Source organism: Artibeus jamaicensis, unplaced genomic scaffold (genome assembly GCF_021234435.1).
Source record: "Artibeus jamaicensis isolate MK-2021 breed Jamaican fruit bat unplaced genomic scaffold, CSHL_Jam_final contig_233, whole genome shotgun sequence".
NCBI lineage: Eukaryota > Metazoa > Chordata > Mammalia > Chiroptera > Phyllostomidae > Artibeus > Artibeus jamaicensis.
Window position 1 is genome coordinate 65,071,517 of NW_026521486.1, and position 17,548 is coordinate 65,089,064.

General features: G+C 41.0%; 2 pseudogenes; one reads left to right on the top strand and one right to left on the bottom strand.

The window, feature by feature from the left end:
• Positions 1–10,869: 10,869 nt before the first annotated feature.
• LOC119039402 (60S ribosomal protein L23a-like) lies at positions 10,870–11,338 on the bottom strand (annotated as a pseudogene).
• A 4,441-nt stretch (positions 11,339–15,779) lies between these two features.
• LOC119039438 (uncharacterized) lies at positions 15,780–15,933 on the top strand (annotated as a pseudogene).
• Positions 15,934–17,548: the final 1,615 nt, after the last annotated feature.

The window sequence follows — 17,548 nt, forward strand, 5'->3', positions numbered from 1 at the left end:
AGAGTGAGCCCTGACTGGTGTGGTTCAGTTGGTCAGGTGTCATTCCACAAAGCAAAAGGTCGCTGGTGCGATTCCTGCTCAGGGCACATGCAGGGGTTGCAGGTTCATCCCCGGTCAGGGCACATAGAAGAGGCAACAGACCGATGTTTCACTGTCACATTCATGTTTGTCTCCCTCTCTCTCCCCCTTCCTCCCCTTTATTTGTTTCTCCAACAGTAAATAAGTAAAATGTAAAAAAAAAAAAAAGAAGCGAGGAGCAATACTTCTGATAACTGTGCAGTTGGAGGTTCTTCCTCCTGAGGACTGATTGCTTTACTGCCTTGGGAATCTGTGAAACACTCCTCTGTTCTATATAATTTATTTTCGCATAACATGGCTCAAAGGTTGTTCTGTAATTTTCATCTAAAGAGTCTTAACTAAAGCAATATAGTGGGTTGAACAGTGTCCTCCACATCATGTCTACCCGGAACCTCAGAGTGTGACCTTATTTGAGAGTAGGTTCTTTGTGGGTGTAATTAGTTAAAATGAGATTATATTGGATTGGAGTGGGTTTAATCCAATTACTGGTGTTCTTATAAGAATAGAAGAAGATGAGAAATCCAAAGAAGGGCATATGAAGACAAAGGTGGGCAGAAACTGGAGTTTTGCTGCCACAGGCCAAGGACTGCCTATTCCCTAGATCCTTCAGAGGGTGTATGGCTCTGCAGACACCTTGATTTTTCACTTATAGCCTCCAGAACAATGAGAGAGCAAATTTATGTTGTTTTAAGCTACACAGTTTTTTGATACTTCATTACAGCAGCTCTAGGAAACTGAAAAGAGTATTATAGGACAATTTACTTCAAACTTGCTGCTTTTGAACTTGTCATGGAAAGGGCTGGACTCTGCAGTAAGGAGAAATTCTTGAAGCTATTAAGTGCCTTCTAGCTTCAAGCCACAGCCCCCTTTTGAGAAACAAGCCTCTAGTGGTTTGCTCTGCATAAAGTTGTTATATTTCTAGTCACATAGAATCTAACTACTCCAGCCATGCTCAGTTGGAGTCAAAGTCCCCTGGCAATGAGCTAGTCAGAACAAGGCCAAAAAGAGCTTGATGTCAAACCGTCTAATAGGGACACTGTGGATTAGACAGTAACGAATCAACTCAAACCAGCCAGAAAGTATAGCTACTAAATAAACAAAGAGTAGGCAATATCCCAGTCCATGTTGAGCCTTTGTTTTATTTCTCTGCAAGCCTACTGACAGCCCTGTTTGGGAAGTTCTGTGATCAAGAACGGCTGCCCAGCTCTGATAGAGTAGCTTGGTTTGTTAGAGTGTCGACTCGGTACAAAGCACCAAGGTTGTGGGTCTGATCCCTGGTCAGGGCACGTATAAGAATCAACCAATGAAGGCATAAATAGATGGAACAACAGATCAATGTCTCTCTCTCCCTCTCCTTCCCCTCCTTCTCTAAAAATCAATTAAAAATTAGTAAATGAAAGAAAGACTGCCCAGGTGAGGGCAGAGGACATCTGTGCTACCCCCATGAATCCTAGCAATAAACCCCTGTTACTAGGGATCATATGGGTATACTTCCTGTTTCAACCTGCCTTTGTCTGCTCAGTCTGCCATAACAGCATTATCGGCTGGCTGGCTTAAAAAACAGAAATTTATTTCTCACACGTCTAGGGACTGGTAAATCCAAAGATCAAGATGCCAGCCAGTTTTCCTGATAAGAGCTCTCTCTGACTTGCAGATGGCTGCCTTCTTGCGGTCCGTATTTGGCCTTTGCTTAGTGTGTGCATGCAGAGAGAAAGGGAGATCTCTCTTCTTCTTCTTATAAGGCCACCAGTCCTATCGGATTAGAACTCCAACCTTATGACCTCGTTTAACTTTAATTACCTTTTTAAAGTCCTATATCCAAATACAATCACAGCTCTGGCTGGTGTGGCTCAGTGGATTGAGCACTGGCCTGTGAACCAAAGGGTCGCCAGTTCGATTCCCAGTCAGGGCCCATGCCTGGGTTGCGGTCCAGGTCCCCAGTAGGGGGCATGCAAGAGGCAACCACACATGAACTTTTCTCTCTTTTTTTTTCCTCCCTTCCCCTCTGTCAAAAATAAAATAAAATTTAAAAAGCATAATCACATTGGGGGTTAGGGCTTGAACATATAAATTTGGGAGGAGAGGCACACAATTTAGTTAATTTAGCCCATAAGGTTTAGCAAACCTTAAAGCAGGGGTATCCAGTCTGCAGTGCACAGGCCACATGAGGCTCAGGATGGCTATCAATGTGGCCCAACACGAAATCGTAAATTTACTGAAAACATTATGAGGTTTTTTTGTGATTATGTGTCACAATGTATTTAATGTGTGGCCCAAGACAATTCTTCTTCCAGCGTGGCCCAGATACACCAAAAGTTTAGACATCCCTGCAAGGATCTAACTAATAAAGACTAGAGTATGTATGAATATGATGACCACAGAGGTTTAATAAACATTTTATTAAAGTTTGTTCTGAACGATGCCGCCACCTCCTATGCACCCTGGTGCCGTCACACAAAACCCCTGGTCCTCTGTGGTCTCCCAGAATGTCTGCCAGAAAGCTTGTTTCACGGGATTGGCTCAGCTCTGCTCGAAGGAAAAAGGCATTCCTGGAGTGTGTGCACATCGTCAAAATTATTTTTTTTCCTCAGCATCTTATTAGAATCCTCACTAGACAAGCAACTGTCTTATCCATGATTTCAATGCAAGGGTCAGAATGAGAGAAAGTCTTAGATTATTTTTGTCACTTTGCCAAGACATAAAGAGCCTTTAACCACATAAATGTAAAGGTATATACATATACATATATATGAACATATATGAACGTATAATTATAATACATATATTTATATATATTCATAGTTCCTATGTGCCAGGCATTGTGCTAAGTTGTGTGTATATATATATATATATATATATATATATATATATATATTCATTTATCCTTATAATGATCTCATGAGATAAGTACTATTACTAACTCATTTAACAGTCTAGACAATTAAGGCACAGAGAGGTTGAATAGCTTGTCCAAGTTCCTACAGTTAATAAGTGTTGATATTGGGACTCAACCCATAAAGTCTGGCTTCAGACTTCATGCATTAACCACTATAGATTTTTGTAAACAAACAACTACAAAATGTAGTGAAAATTTGAAAAGTACTGTAATAGAAATTATGTCAAAATAGATATGGAATCAGATTATTTTATACTGTTTTGAATGAACCATCTCTCAGCCTACTAGTCTCTATGGACTTTGATAGCCATATGGTACTCTCAGTCCTAGAAATAAATACAGCTTTCCTTGGAGTAAGACTGTATTAGTGTATGGCTCCATGTATTAACTTGGTGTGTTTTTGGACAGCGGACAAGCCATTTGGTAGATGAGGAAAGATGCAAAGTCTTTCTTGTCACATTCTGCACGTCCCGAGCAAAGAGCTGCTCGCACTGAAGTTTTGTCCCCAGGGCAGAAAGGGAAGAAGATCGAGCTCTGTCCCATCACTCTCACTAATCAAGTGCCCCTGTGTGCTCCAACAAGAGGTTCTTCTTAGTTGGATGAATGGATGTGTAGAGAGGCAAGAGGCCAGGACTTATGGGCTCAAGAATGTGTAAGATTTATTGGAGCTGCTGGTTAGAACACTGCTGTTTTCGTAAACTGGACCAAAATGCTCTCACACCAAGCTTTCAGCAATAAAATAAATAGCCTCAGGTGTCTATCGACCTAAGAGGACCTGCTTGTAGTAGATACAACTGCCAAACCACTTGCTGGGAACTTGACAGATGAATCCTTTAGCTTTCGATCCAGGATGAGAATTTGCACCAAGAAACAAGACTAATGCTTTTTAAAGAGAAGCACAAATCCCTATTTTCTTAATGTTTCATTCATTCATTGAACAAATATTTATTGATTCCTTACTATGTGACAGGCATTGTTCTTGGAGATTGGAATACATCAGTGAGCAAAGCAAAGATTCATGCCCTCAACAAATTTATCCTCTAGTATGGGGAGCAGATGATTAGACGTAATAAGTAAATTATATAGTGTGCTAGGAAACTGTATGTGTTACAGGAAAAGAAAAAAGTAGAGCGGGATGGAGGGATTGAATGTGTTGGGAGCTGGTTGCACCTTAAATAAGACTAGTTAAGGTAGGCCCCATTAAGAAGGTGACATTTGAGTGAAGACTTGAAGGAGTTGAGAGGATCAGCCAAACAGACATCTAGGGAAAGGGCTTACCAGACAAAGGAAAGAGCGAGGCAGGACCGCGTCTGGTATGTCTGAGGAGTAGCAGGAGGCCCAGGCAGCTAGAGCAGTGGGAGGGGGAGGACGGACTGTGGACAGCGGGCAGAGGTGAGAAGGGTCCGATGGTGCGTGACCAGGTAGGCCGCTGTTGGGACGTCCACCTTTACATAGTAGGACTTGTGCTCAGAATGAGAAGGGACTCCATTAGAGAGTTTTGAGCAGAGGAGTGACATGTTCTCTCTTACATTACAACCAGATCACTCTGACTGCTGTGCTGAGAGCTGACCGTCTGAGGGCCAGAGTGGGAACAGGGACACCAGATGGAACGCAGTCACAATGATCAAGAAGAGACGATGCTGGCATAGACAGGATTGGAATAGTAGCGGTGGTGAAAAGTAGTCAGTCAGTCGATTTTGGGGTAGAATTTGAGGGCAGAGTCTGTTGGAGCTGCTATAAAGTAGATGTGGTGAGTAAAGGGGGAGAAAGACGAGTTAGACGACCACGACCAGGTTTTTGTACATATGAGGCTGGAGTTCGGGCATAAAGTTTGGGCTGGAGATGTGAGTGGAGGAGTTATTCGGATAAAGATAGTGTTTAAAGCCAAAGGCTGGATGAGATCATCAAGGAAGTGAATGTAGATAGAGAGGAGGTCTAAGGATGGAGCCTTTCAGCCTTCCAACGTCAGCAGTTGGGAGAAAAAAGGATTCAGCAAAGGAGATAAGATGGAGCGGTCAGAGGTGGGAGGAAAACCTAAATGCTCAGGTCGGAAAACTAAGTGAAGATAGTGTGTCGAGGAGGAGATAGGTACCAACTGTGTCTAATGCTGCCAGGAACTCAAGTGAGATGAGGGCTGAACACTGATCATTGAATTTATCAGCATGACGGTGATTGGTGACTTTGCTAACAAACCTTTCGCTGAGTGGTGGGGAAAATACAGACTGAAATAGGTTTACACGTGAATGGGTACATTTCATTTACCAGGTATATAAATTACATTTCAATAAAGTTGATTTAAAAGTACAAAAAGAGGAGAGGTATGAAGGAGGATGAGCAAAGCTTAGAAATAACACAAATGTCCATCAACACTAGAATGGATTAATAAATTATGGCATATTAATTCGGTGGAATATTATAGACTAAGCAGGGGTAAGCAAACTATAGTGTAAGAGTCAAATCTGGCACAGGCCCTATTTTTATAAAGTTTCACCAGGACATAGCCACAGCCATTTGTTTAAGTGTTGTCTGTGGCTGCTTTCGTGGGCTACGGTAGCAGAATTGAGTAGTTGTGCTAAAGTCCTTATATCCCGCAAAGCCAGGTATTTACTGCCTGGTCCTGTACAGAAAAAGTTGCTAACCCTGGAATGGGGCAATCAGAATGAGTGAACTATTGCTCTTCATAACAACATGGCCTAATCTCACAAATATAATGTTGAGGGAAAGAAGCCAGATGCAAAGAGTGTATACTCTATGACTCTACTGTATGAAGTTCAAAAACAGGAAAACTAATGTATGGTGCTAGCACTTAGAACGGTGGTTACCCTGGCATTAGTGGCTGGGAGGGGTCAGGAGGTGAGCTGCTAGGGTGCTGATGATATTCAATTTCTCTTTTTCCTGCTTAACATCCAACACCAACCAGAGTTACAAGATTTGTGTGTGTGTGATGAGAATTTTTAAGATCTATTCTCCTAGCAACTTTCAAATGTGCCATACAATAATAACACTCTAAGTCTTGACCTGAGTGCTGGTTACCAGGGTTATTCACCTGGTGAAAATTAACTGAGAGCTTAGAATTTGTGTACATTCTAAATGCCCAAAGTTAAAAGTTAAAAACGACAGTGAAGAGAAGGGTTTTAACAACTCTTTTGGGAAGTTTTGTTGCAAAGGAGAGGAAAGAAGTGAAGGGTAATTCAAAGATGAAGTAGGATTGAAGAAGGTCTTTTTTCTTTTTTTAAGTTGGGAGAAATAACAGCACGTTTGTATGTTGATGGGAGCAGAAAACAGAAAATTTCAGAAAGAGGAGAATGCTAAAGTGACGTCCTCGGCTAGGTGAGAGGGGACACACCCAGCATACACGCAGAGGGACTGGCTTGGGCAAGAGCACAGGGAGTTCATCTCTACTAATAGCACATTTTGGATAACTGAAGGCACCTACAACTTGGCGCCCGTATTTATATGTAATAAAGAGTAATTCTTGGTTACCAAAAAATCCTTCATGGTCTTTCCCAAAGCAGTTTCCTGTTTGCCATTTGGTGAATAACAATCTCACTAAAAGTCATTATATCCCAGGTGCTTTCACACAAATGTCAGTCAACACTCATCTCCCAAGAAACATAGTTTCTGTCTTTCTGATGAGATGGCACAGTGCACACCAGAGTAGTTAGGGGATAGCCTAAGGTCTCCATGACCAGCCATGATGGTGCCCAAGGTGCCTGCATTCATTTGCTAGAGCTGCCTTAATGCAGTACTGCAGACTGAGTGGCTTAACAACAGAAATTTATTGTCTTAACAGTTCTGGAAGGTAGAGCGTGACATCACGATGTTGGCAGGGTTGGTTCCTTCAGAAGATGGGAGAGAGAATCTGCTCCATGTTTCTCTCTTAGCAACTGGTGGTTCTCTAGTAATCTTTGCCGTTACTCCCTTTCTCTTTCAAACATTTTATTTATTTTTAGAGAGAGGGGAAGGGTGGGAGAAAGAGAGGAAGAGAAACATTGGTGTGTGAGAGAATCACCAATTGGTTGCCTGTCGAACTTGCTCTGACCAGGGATTGAACCCACAACCCAGGCATGTGCCCTGACCGTGAATATAACTGGTGACCTTTTGCTTTGTGGAACGATGCCCAGCCAACTGAGCCACACTGGTCAGGGCAATCTCCGCTGTTTCTTAACCTGTAGATGTGTCACCTTGACCTCTGCCTTTACGTTCACACGATGTTCTCCCTAGCCTGCATGTCTATTTCTTCCTAAATTTTCCATTTATATAAAGTACCAGTCAAATTAGATTAGAGGTTCAGCCCACTTCATAACCCCATCTTATTTAACTAATCACATCTGTAAATAACCCTATTTCCAAATAAGGCCACATTCTAAAGTACCGAGAATTATAATTCAACATACGTATTTAGGTCTTGGCTGGGTAGCTCAGTTGGTTAGAGCATCGTCCTGATGCAACAGATTGCAGGTTTGATCCCTGGTCCAGGCACATACAAGAATGAACCAACGAATGCATAAATAAGTGGAACAACAAATCAATGTTTCTCTCTTTCTCTCTCCCTCCCTTCCTCTCCCTCTCTAAAATCAGTAAATTAAAAAAGTTAAAAGGTTAAAAAAAACTCATGTATTTGGGGCAGGGAGACACAGTTCTCCCTGCCCCACGGCAGCCTTCTAATGCCAGATTTAATGTCAGCCCTAACGGCAGTAGATGAGTCAGTCGCATACCAGAAAGGACAGAGAATCAATGGGATTGAAAAGGTCTTCCTTGTGTACTTAACTCTCTGATGCCTGCCAGTCGTATCGTGTGAACTTACTGTCTTTGATGTGACTGTTTAGACCTGTTTTAGAAGCAGAACCTTGAAGAATAAGAGATAACTACTAGGAAGGTGAAAAATGAAGGAATTTGCAGGGAGAGGTTACTTGAGGGCGAGTTTCACAGTTTGGTCCAGGACCATATGGTATCAAATACATGTTTGTCTCTTATAAAGCAGCTTCTAGGGCTTAACCTGAGATTCTGAATAAGCAGGCCTGGAGCCCAGGAATCTGCATTTTACCATGCCTAAGGTGATTCCGATGCCACACCTTGACAAAGATTTCCCTAAAGAACCAGTGATTAATGGTTTAGGGAAATTGAAGCAACAAGACACTGGGTGGGAGCCAAACTGGTCTATGCCATCCAGAGAGAGAGAGAAAACAGAACCATAGAAGCCCTGAGGTCCAAGTTGCAAAGGCTGGAAGAGACCAACAAGATCAGCTCCTTAATTACCAGAGCAGAAAATAGAGCCCAGAGATGGTAAAGCCAGGGCATTTTGAGCACTTAAGAGTAGAGAGATAAACAAAAACAGTGTTTCAATGTAATAAGAGGAGTACAATGGATAAAATGAAAAGAGAGAAGAGGAATGTGAGCTGGCCCTTAAGCCAGTGTCTAGACTAGATAGTGTCTTCTTTTCAGATCACAGAGATAGTCAAGCTTCAGAGTGGGCCACGTCCGTGCTTCCAAGGTAGGCCTGGGTTCCAGAGACAGGTATTTGTCCACAGGATTAAGGATAGGTCTGTTTTTAATGGTTAGCCATTGAAACTCACTGCTTCTTGTGGCTCTGCATTATCTTTAGCATGCAAAGATAAAATAAGAACCTGGGAAAAAATGCTTTGAGCTTGTGATTAAATTGATTGATGATCGTCAATGAACACTGATTAGACTTTGATAATTAGACTTCCTGACAAAATTCTGAGTGAGAATAATCTGTATCAGCATAATTTCTTTATTGTTCTTGCACCTTGTCAACCTCATCTAGTGTTTCCCAAACCCTGTGATGGGCATGGTCCTCTCTGAACAGGCCTTGCAAGTTGAAAATCTGATCATGTCTCCTCTCTGCTTGTAATCCTTCAGCACTTCCTCACTGTCCACCCATTGGCTTATTCTTTCTCCCTTGGGGAAATGTGTTCCAAGTTAATAGCCTAAAAGAAAAAGAGCAATTTGTATAAGGATATAGGTAACAGCTTTATTTATGATATTAAAAAACTGGAAACAGCCCCAATCCCAAGAATAATCAGCAGGGTTAAGCAAATCCTACTCTATCAATACACTGAACACCCTGCACCTACTTTGAATAATAAGAATCTGGTCTACGCTGAAGCATGAATGTGTGCCTGAATGTGTGTCTCAGGAAAGTAAATATGGAATAAGTATAATAAACAGGATAATGAATACCCTGGTTCAACTCTGTAAAAATATGCACATATATGCTGACAAAGCTTAGACAGTAACAAAAAGTGATACAATGTTTGGCGTTGTGTATAAATTCGATCTTCTGTTTAAGTGTGACATAAAAATTTAAATGTGGAAAATAATGCCTTTGGGCTTTTCTTCTGGGGCCGCTCACATAGGAATTTCTACTGTGAAGAGTAAGCCAGACATGGAGATAAGACATGGAGCTTAAAACTTTAAGACCTCAGTTTATCACGGTGGGCTAAGGACACAGTGACAGGTTCGGGTGGGGATGTAGTGTCTGGGTCAAGGGAAGTCAGAGCGGGGTTGGGCGGCATGGCGGCCAATGGCACCTTTGCTTGGTGTGGTCATACACGCACATGCGCACTGGGCCTGTAGTTACACCGATTATTGCTGCCGCTGCAGTTCAAGGCCGGTGAGGACTCAGAGCAGGAAAGAATTGCCCTAGTAACTGAGAGAAAAACTGGTAAGACTCGATCAAGCAGAATGTGTGTGATGTCACACTGACCTTATGTACAGTTTCAAACAGGCCTCAGGAGCAGTTCACCAAATTCTCTTCCTTGTACTGTATTTGCGGTGGTTAAAGCCATGAAAGCACCGTGCCGAAGCCTCACTATGAATGCAGGCAGCTGGTTGAAGTACCCGAACTTTAGCATCTATTCAAATGTGTTCATTAGGTCTTTTCCTAGTTTTCTTTCAGGCTTCTCCCCTCCTCCTGAATCATAAGGTGCTGTGCCTTTTGTACTTTTCAGTAAACAATGCAATCAGTAATGGAATCTTCTTTACATGGAGATGAGGAATAGGGTGATGGTTAGGAGCCCTTCTAGATTTCCCTGGGGTTTCTGTCTTTGTAAGTCTGGATCCTCAGTCTTGGCTTATCCTGGCTTTATTGGGTCCAAGAAAAACTGGCTGGTGCATCCCAAACTCATGTGGGTCTGATTTGTATCAAAAAATCGATTTAATTATTTACAATGAGAAATGTATTTATGTTGGCCAGTTTGCAAGTTCTCTTCCCACAGAGGAAAACCGAAGATTTGAACTCTAATTAGATTTGTATTCTAAGACAAAGCAAACACAAAAATAAGGCAATTATCATAATGATTCTTATGTAAAAGGAAGTATGATCATAATACACTACATGTATCAACAGTGAACAATTTTTTACACAAGCATAACAATGTAAACACTGAATGAATGGAAACTCCTATATTGGAACAGTGGAGGTACAGAGGAAGATGACTTTACCTTTATGCTGATTAAGTTTAAGTTATGCCTGATGGGACTGGTTGAGGTGGAAATATCAACAATTTATAGAATGTTGAGCTAGAGATACCCATTTTTAGAGCAATCTGCCTGAGCTGTGGAAGTGGGTAAGATTATTAAAGGGAAGGAGCATTATAGAGACCAAGTTGAAGACTGAAAATAGAACCTGGAAACTCTTTAGGGTCAAAAGAATAAAAATATTCAATAAAAATGTAAATAAGTAGAGGAAGAAGTACTTAAAATAATAAGAAACTTCATGAAAGACAGGGAAAAGAAATTCTTAAAAAGTATATACTAGTATAAAATGTTTCAGAAGGCTATAGGAAGATGAGCAAAGGCTCTTGGATTTATTTTTATTTTTTTAACATGGTAAGAAAAATTATGTTTAGAATTGGCCAGCTCAACTCAGTTTAGATGATTTCTGTTTTGTTGGCAAGTTTCAAAGCATTATAGTCAGGAGCCAGTATAACATAACACCCTCCTCTCTCCATCAGTCCTGATGATGGTGTTGACCTTGGCCACATCAATGTCATAGAGTTTTTTCACTGCCTGGTTGATCTGGTGCTTATTGACCTCGATATCCATAATAAACACAAATATGTTGCCTTCTATCTTCATGGCTGATTCAGTGGTCAAGGTGTCCTCAATGATGGCATAGTGGTCAAGCTTATTTCTCTTGAGGAGCTCTTCCAAGAATATTTGAGCTGTTTGCTTAGCTGCACTGTCTGGGGCTACTGGATAGTGGATAATACTCAGATCTTTCTCTTCATGGCCGGGGATACTTTCCAGCAGTACCTTCTTGGCCGTCGAAGCCTATGCTCTGGCTTCAGCCTAGGGAGGGTAAGGAGCAAGAACTTCCTTCTTTGCCTTCAGTGCCATCTTCGTGAGAAGCCAGAGGCTTTTAATGATTAAAAAAGTCACTAATGATCTTCTACAGAAAAGTTTTATTCTAGTGGGGGAGGAAGAAGAATCAGGGAATGGAGTATGAGGTAGCAATATGACAGTCTTAAAAAATTTTGGCATTACATGGTGCCAAAGTATCACTCCATGGATTTATTTGCTGATGGAAAGTAAAAAAAGTCAACTATAGTGCAATAAGAATACATAAAAATAAAATGGGAGAAAAATTTTTTTAAGTTAAAAAAAAAAGTAACAATACCAGTGAGATCTGGCTGTGGCCTCAACTCAGTAATCAATGTTAGCGTCTCTAAAAGTGAGGCAAATCTAAAACGTGATGCAATAAAAAGTATGTGGCATTAACTACGAATATTCCTGACAAGAAATGTTTAATTTAAATTGAAGTCTACTGGTTTCCAATAAATAAGGGGTAGAAGAACATGTGAAATAACAGCAAAAAAGAAAAAAGAAACAATCAGACAAATCCAGAGGTGGGACATTAGTTAGACAATGGGTTCGGTTCAACAATTCAATGCCATGAAAAAGAGGAAAGGGAGCCCTGGCCAGGTAGTTCATTTGGTTAGAGCATCGTCCCAATGCACCAAGGTTGTGAGTTTGATCCCTGGTCAGGGCACATATAAGAATCAACCAATGAAACCATCAATAAGTGGAACAACAAATTGATATTTTTCTCTCTCTCTCACAAATCAATAAATTTAAAAAAATTTTTTAAAAAGAGGAAAGGGAGCATTGTTGAAATTAAAAGTGAATTAAGCTAAGCCATACAACTCCCTGAGAAACACATGGTCTTGAATTGAATTCTGATTTGAAAAAACAACCATAAAACACATTTTTTGTGTCCCTTGGAAAAGGTGAATATAGTCTGTTCCATAATATGAGGGCATAATTATAAGTTCTATTAACTGTGATAATCATATTTTTAAGAGATGTATTCTAAAGTATTTAGGGGTTAAATGTCATTATGTCCATAACTTTATTTAAAATGCTTCAGGAAAACAAGTATGATGCAAACATGACAAAGTGTCAAACCTACGTGCAAGTATATTGGTATCTATTATGCCAATATATTTCAAATATACTTTTGTTTATATTTGAAATGATAATAAAATTAAATATACAAGTGGTAGAAAGAAAATAACGAAGTAGTAGCCTGAGGTGGAAATTGAGCCAATGTTGCTTTTACTGTGAACATGAGCTGAAAGGAGGTGATATGGAGAGAGAGGGAGGAACTGGTGAACAAAGTCAAAGAAGTGAAGTAGGATAGAGGATAAGAACAGGTGAAGAGTTGAGATCCAAAAAGACTGATCGGTGCCCATTTCTGAGATAGAGGGACAAAATATAATGAGCACGGAGATGAGAGCATTCTAAAGTGGAGATAGCCAAACTGGGAAATGGCCTTTGAGTTGAAGAAGGCTAAAGGCAGATCAAGAATAGTGAAGGTGGGTTTGGGGACTTGAAGAGAATGAGAATGTTTTTTTTTAATTAAAAAAATTTTTAAAAATACATTTTATTAATTATGCCATTACAGTTGTTCTATTTCCCCCCTTCATTCCCCTCCACCCTGCACACCCTTCCCCCACCCCCCTTTAGTTTATGACCACGTGTCTCAAGTTCTTTAGATTCTATATTTCCCATGCTATTCTTACCCTCCCCCCATCTATTTTCTACCTACCATCTATGCTACTTATTCTCTGTACCTTCTCCCCCCTTCTCCTCCTCCCACTCCCCTGTTGCTAACCCTCCATGTGATCTTCATTTCTGTGGTTCCACTCCTGATCTAGCTGTCCTCTTAGTTTGCTTTAGTTTTAGGTGTGGTTGTTAATAACTGTGAGTTTGCTGTCCTTTCACTGTTCATTTTTTTTATCTTCTTTTTCTTAGGTAAAGTCCCTTTAACATTTCATATAATAAGGGCTTGGTGATGATGAACTCCTTGAATTTGATCTTATCTGAGAAGCACTTTATCTGCCCTTCCTAGAATGAGAATGTTTTTGAAAATGCTGCTGGATTAATTCTACAGGAGTGCAGTGTGGAGGAGAGGCGTGCAGATGAAGTTAGATAGCATACATTTATAGTAAAGCCAATCAGCATGACTGGGTGATTTCCTTCAGGGATGCTCAAAAGTCCAGAAATGGAAGAAAACCAAAGAATGCTAGGTTTTCCCTAGAGTGGAAGAAGAAATGGGGGCAATCCCACAAATTAAATGGGTGACCACGGGTGTTTCTAGGTTTTCAATAAGACCATGCATAACTAGCCACGTTTGGCTGTGTAACATAAAACACTGAGTATTGCTTACAGCTGGCCTGGAAGGGCATTAATAGATTAGAACAAAAAAGGCTGAAAGGGGGAGGGAGTCATGTTTGCTGTGAAGGAAGGAATAATAGGAGTGAAGGTGTAGAACAAGTAGAAGAAATAAGTTGTAGTCAAGACACAAAGTACGTGCACATATACAAGGACAAGAATCACAGAAGGAGAAAGTTTGGAGAATGTAAAATTTCAAGTGGTGTTGAGGTCCTAGGTATGGCCATACATATGTGTAACTGAAGTGAAATTAGTTAGCCAAGTTTTTAGATGAAAAGCAAACACAGATGTAGTAGAGTATTCTCTAACAGTAGTGTCCAAACTTTTGGTGTCTCCGGGCCACACAGGAAGAAGCGTTTTCTTGGGCCACACAGTAAATAGACAAACACTAACAAAAACTGATGAGCAAAGAAAAAAAAAGGTTTTAAGTAAACTTGTGATTTTGTGTTGGGCTACATACATGGCCATCCTGGGCCACATGCGGCCTGTGGGTGACAGGTTGGAGACCCTGATACACAGTCTCTAAGATAGCCTCCAATGATTCCCCAGCCCTGTTACTCACACCCTTGTATGACCCCCTCCCCTGAGAGCAGACTGGACCTTGTGACTTACCTCTAACAGATAAGTAAGGCACAAATGATGGGCTGTCACTTCTGAGATTATGTTACAAAAGGAATCTAGCTTCCATCTTGCTTGGTCAGTTGTTCGCTCTATGAAGTCAGCTGCCATATTGTGAGATGCCCAATGGACAGACCAATCAGGCCAGGAATTGAGAGAGGTCTCTGGCTATCAGCCAGTGGGAACCTGAGGCCCTCAGTACAACAGCCCAAGAGGACCTGAGGCCTGTCAACAACCACATGAGTGAACTCAGAGTGGCTACCCCCCAACCCAGCCTTAGATGGCTGCAGCCTCAGCTGACACCTTGATTGCAGCCTTGTGAGAGACCCTGAGCCAGAGGATCCAGGTGAGTGTTGCCCAGATTCCTGAGGCACAGAAACTGTGAAATATAAGTTTTTGTTGTTCTAAGCTGGTAAGTTGGGGTGATTTCATAGATAACTAATGTAAGGGATGTTGATGTCTTGAGAATAGCAGGAGACAAGATAGAGAGGAAAATCATGAGCAGGAGCAGTGGTTTGTAAAAGATTTAAAGCTTCTGCACCTTTAATGTGCATACAAATCAATTCAGAATCTTAGAATTTTGATTTTGATTCAGTAGTTTTGGGGCCTGAAGTTCTGCATTTCTAACAAGTTCCCAGATCATGCTAGTGGGGCTGGCCATTTGAGAGGTAGAGATCTTACGTGCCTTCAGGATTAGCAGAAGTTGGCAGAGAAGGTGGGTAAAGGTGATTAGGAGAATCCAAATCAATATGCGTGTGGAGGGGGTCAAATTGTTCACTAAAACAAAGAGGCAGGCTAAAGTATACATAAGCCAGGGCCTGAAATGAGGCCAGAGAATAATACAGATGGATCAGATCAGCAGATCACTGTGGGTGAAGATGTAAAGCATTGAGTGTTGTCTGTAACTGGTTCTTGTAGGTTCTCCATGGTATCATGTTTGGGCAGGTCTCTCATGGTTAAGGGACAGAGTTCTCTCTCTTCTCTCTCTCAATTGCTCTTAATATCTATCTATATCCACTTAATATTTAGGAAAGATCACTACAGTAGGTGGAGAAATAAGTTCTTTCCTTACTTCATCGTTCATTCATACAAACATGCATTCATTCTGTAATCCTGCACTGAGTACTTATTATATGCTAGGAACTGAGGAAACAGTGTTTAAGAAGGTCCTTGCCCCAGTTATTGAAATAGCAGGGACTATAAGGTGATTGGTGCTGTAATAGAGGTATAAAAGGTATGGTGGCCTGGCCAGGTGAGTGATCAATTCTCCTCAAAGGCTCAGGGCTCAGAGAAGTTCCACAGGGTAGGTGAGGTGTGAGCCGGGAGGAACTGACACTGGAAGGGAATCGGGAACTTCTAGGTAGGTCAATTTTGAAATAAATCTCTCCCAGACCCCGACCTTGTACCAATAACTTATGCTTACCCATAGTGTTTTGTATTAGAATCTTTCCTTGAATATCTGGTGACGTTGGTGGAGTTAGGTAATATACTTACCTGGCAGGGGAGATCCCAAATTTCTGAAGGTGGTTTTCTGAGGGCGAGGCTTATCCATTCCACTCTGTATGTGCTTACCCTTGATATCTCCCCAAATGTGGGAAACCCAACTGCATTATTTATGGTACTAGGGGTACTGCCCCCTGTCCAGTGGGTGAGGCAATAAAAAGGGTGAGGCCATAAAAAATTGGTTAGAACCTCTGTGCACAGGCAGGTTGATTCAGCAGGGCTCTGGATGTTTTCTTGCTCTCTCTCCCCAAACGCTTTTCTCCTGGGAATTCAGTAGCTCCAGAGGTGAATGCTGTAATCTTCAGTCTGAAGATGAGGTACTGTATGCCTGACAGCCGCTCTCTAGAGCTGGTATAAAAGGGACCTCATTGTTCAATATATAGGCTTTTACTGAATCCTTACGGGTCTCCAGATCCAGAGTCTTTCTGGTTCAACCTCTCTAGGTAGTAAATATTCCTTTTTTAAAATTGATTTTATAAAGAAAGAGAAAAGGAGAGAGAGATTTTTTACTTATTGATGCATTCATTTATTGCTTTCTGAAGTAATTACTTTAGCCTTCCTGAAGTAATGCTCCTCTTAGATCAGATGCACAGCATCTCCTCCTTGGAGATGGATAGAATCCAACTGGCAGTATTATAATAGAGGCAATAGACCTCTATTATATTATATACCTCTATTATACAAGTACAGTCTTTAGAGTAAAAAAGACCTGGATTTGAGAGATGGCTATAGCATTTCTCTCCAGTATGACTTTATGAAATAAACTCTCCTAAGTTTATTTCATAAGGAGAGTTTAGGGGATAATCAGTTTTCTATCCTAAGAAATTAGGTTAATAAGACCTATCTCATAGAGTTATAGTGAGGATTAAATGAAATAATGCATATGAAGCAGTTAACATAGTTTCTTTTTCTTAATAAATAGATATGCTTCCAAACACCCCTTTCAGAGATAATGTGCATTGCCACTACCAGTTTTGACCAAATTATTCCCTAATCAAAACCTATTGAGAGAAGTTAAAACTACTCAGCAACCCTTTCAAGGTTCTACAGTATAGTCTCAACCTCCTACTTCCCCTTTTCTCTCTGCTTTCCCCTCCCCTTCTGTGTTTCAGTCTACCTCTACTGGATGCCCTTTGCTGAACCTGTTAAGCTCTCTATCATCATGAGTTATTCATGAGCTTTCTCCTTGTGTGCCCACAGAAACCTTAGCCATCTTCTCAAATGTAGCTGAATTCTACTTTCTCCTAGAAATCTTGTCTACCTGAGTCAGAAGCAATTCCCTTCTGGCATGAGTTCCCAGGATACTTAGTATACTACTTTATGATATTGCTTGTTTTATTTTTTAAACAAACAAATGAATGTGACACTTTATCATCACTAAGTACTGTCATTGAAAGTACATTCCAAACTTCCAGGGGATGGAGGTCACTTCTTTTTGTCCTTTATAGCATTCAGTACCCTATTTGATAAATGAAAGAGTGTTTGATTAATGAAGTGGGTGACTAGAGTGGTAAAGAGTGGAAAAGGAAACATTATAGAGTGAGAAACAGGATAATTCAAAAATGACACCAGGAAATCATTCTGGGTTGTATGGAAATGGGGACTGGACCACGGGCCCTTCCCTCTCACTAGCAAGAGAAGCTGCACTCGTGTGCCTATCAATTTCCTATTTGCTTTCAGAACCGTCTCTCCCACTTTCCCTTCTCTGTGTTGTGTCACAGAGCACTGCACCTTCCAGCCGCCCTTGCCCTT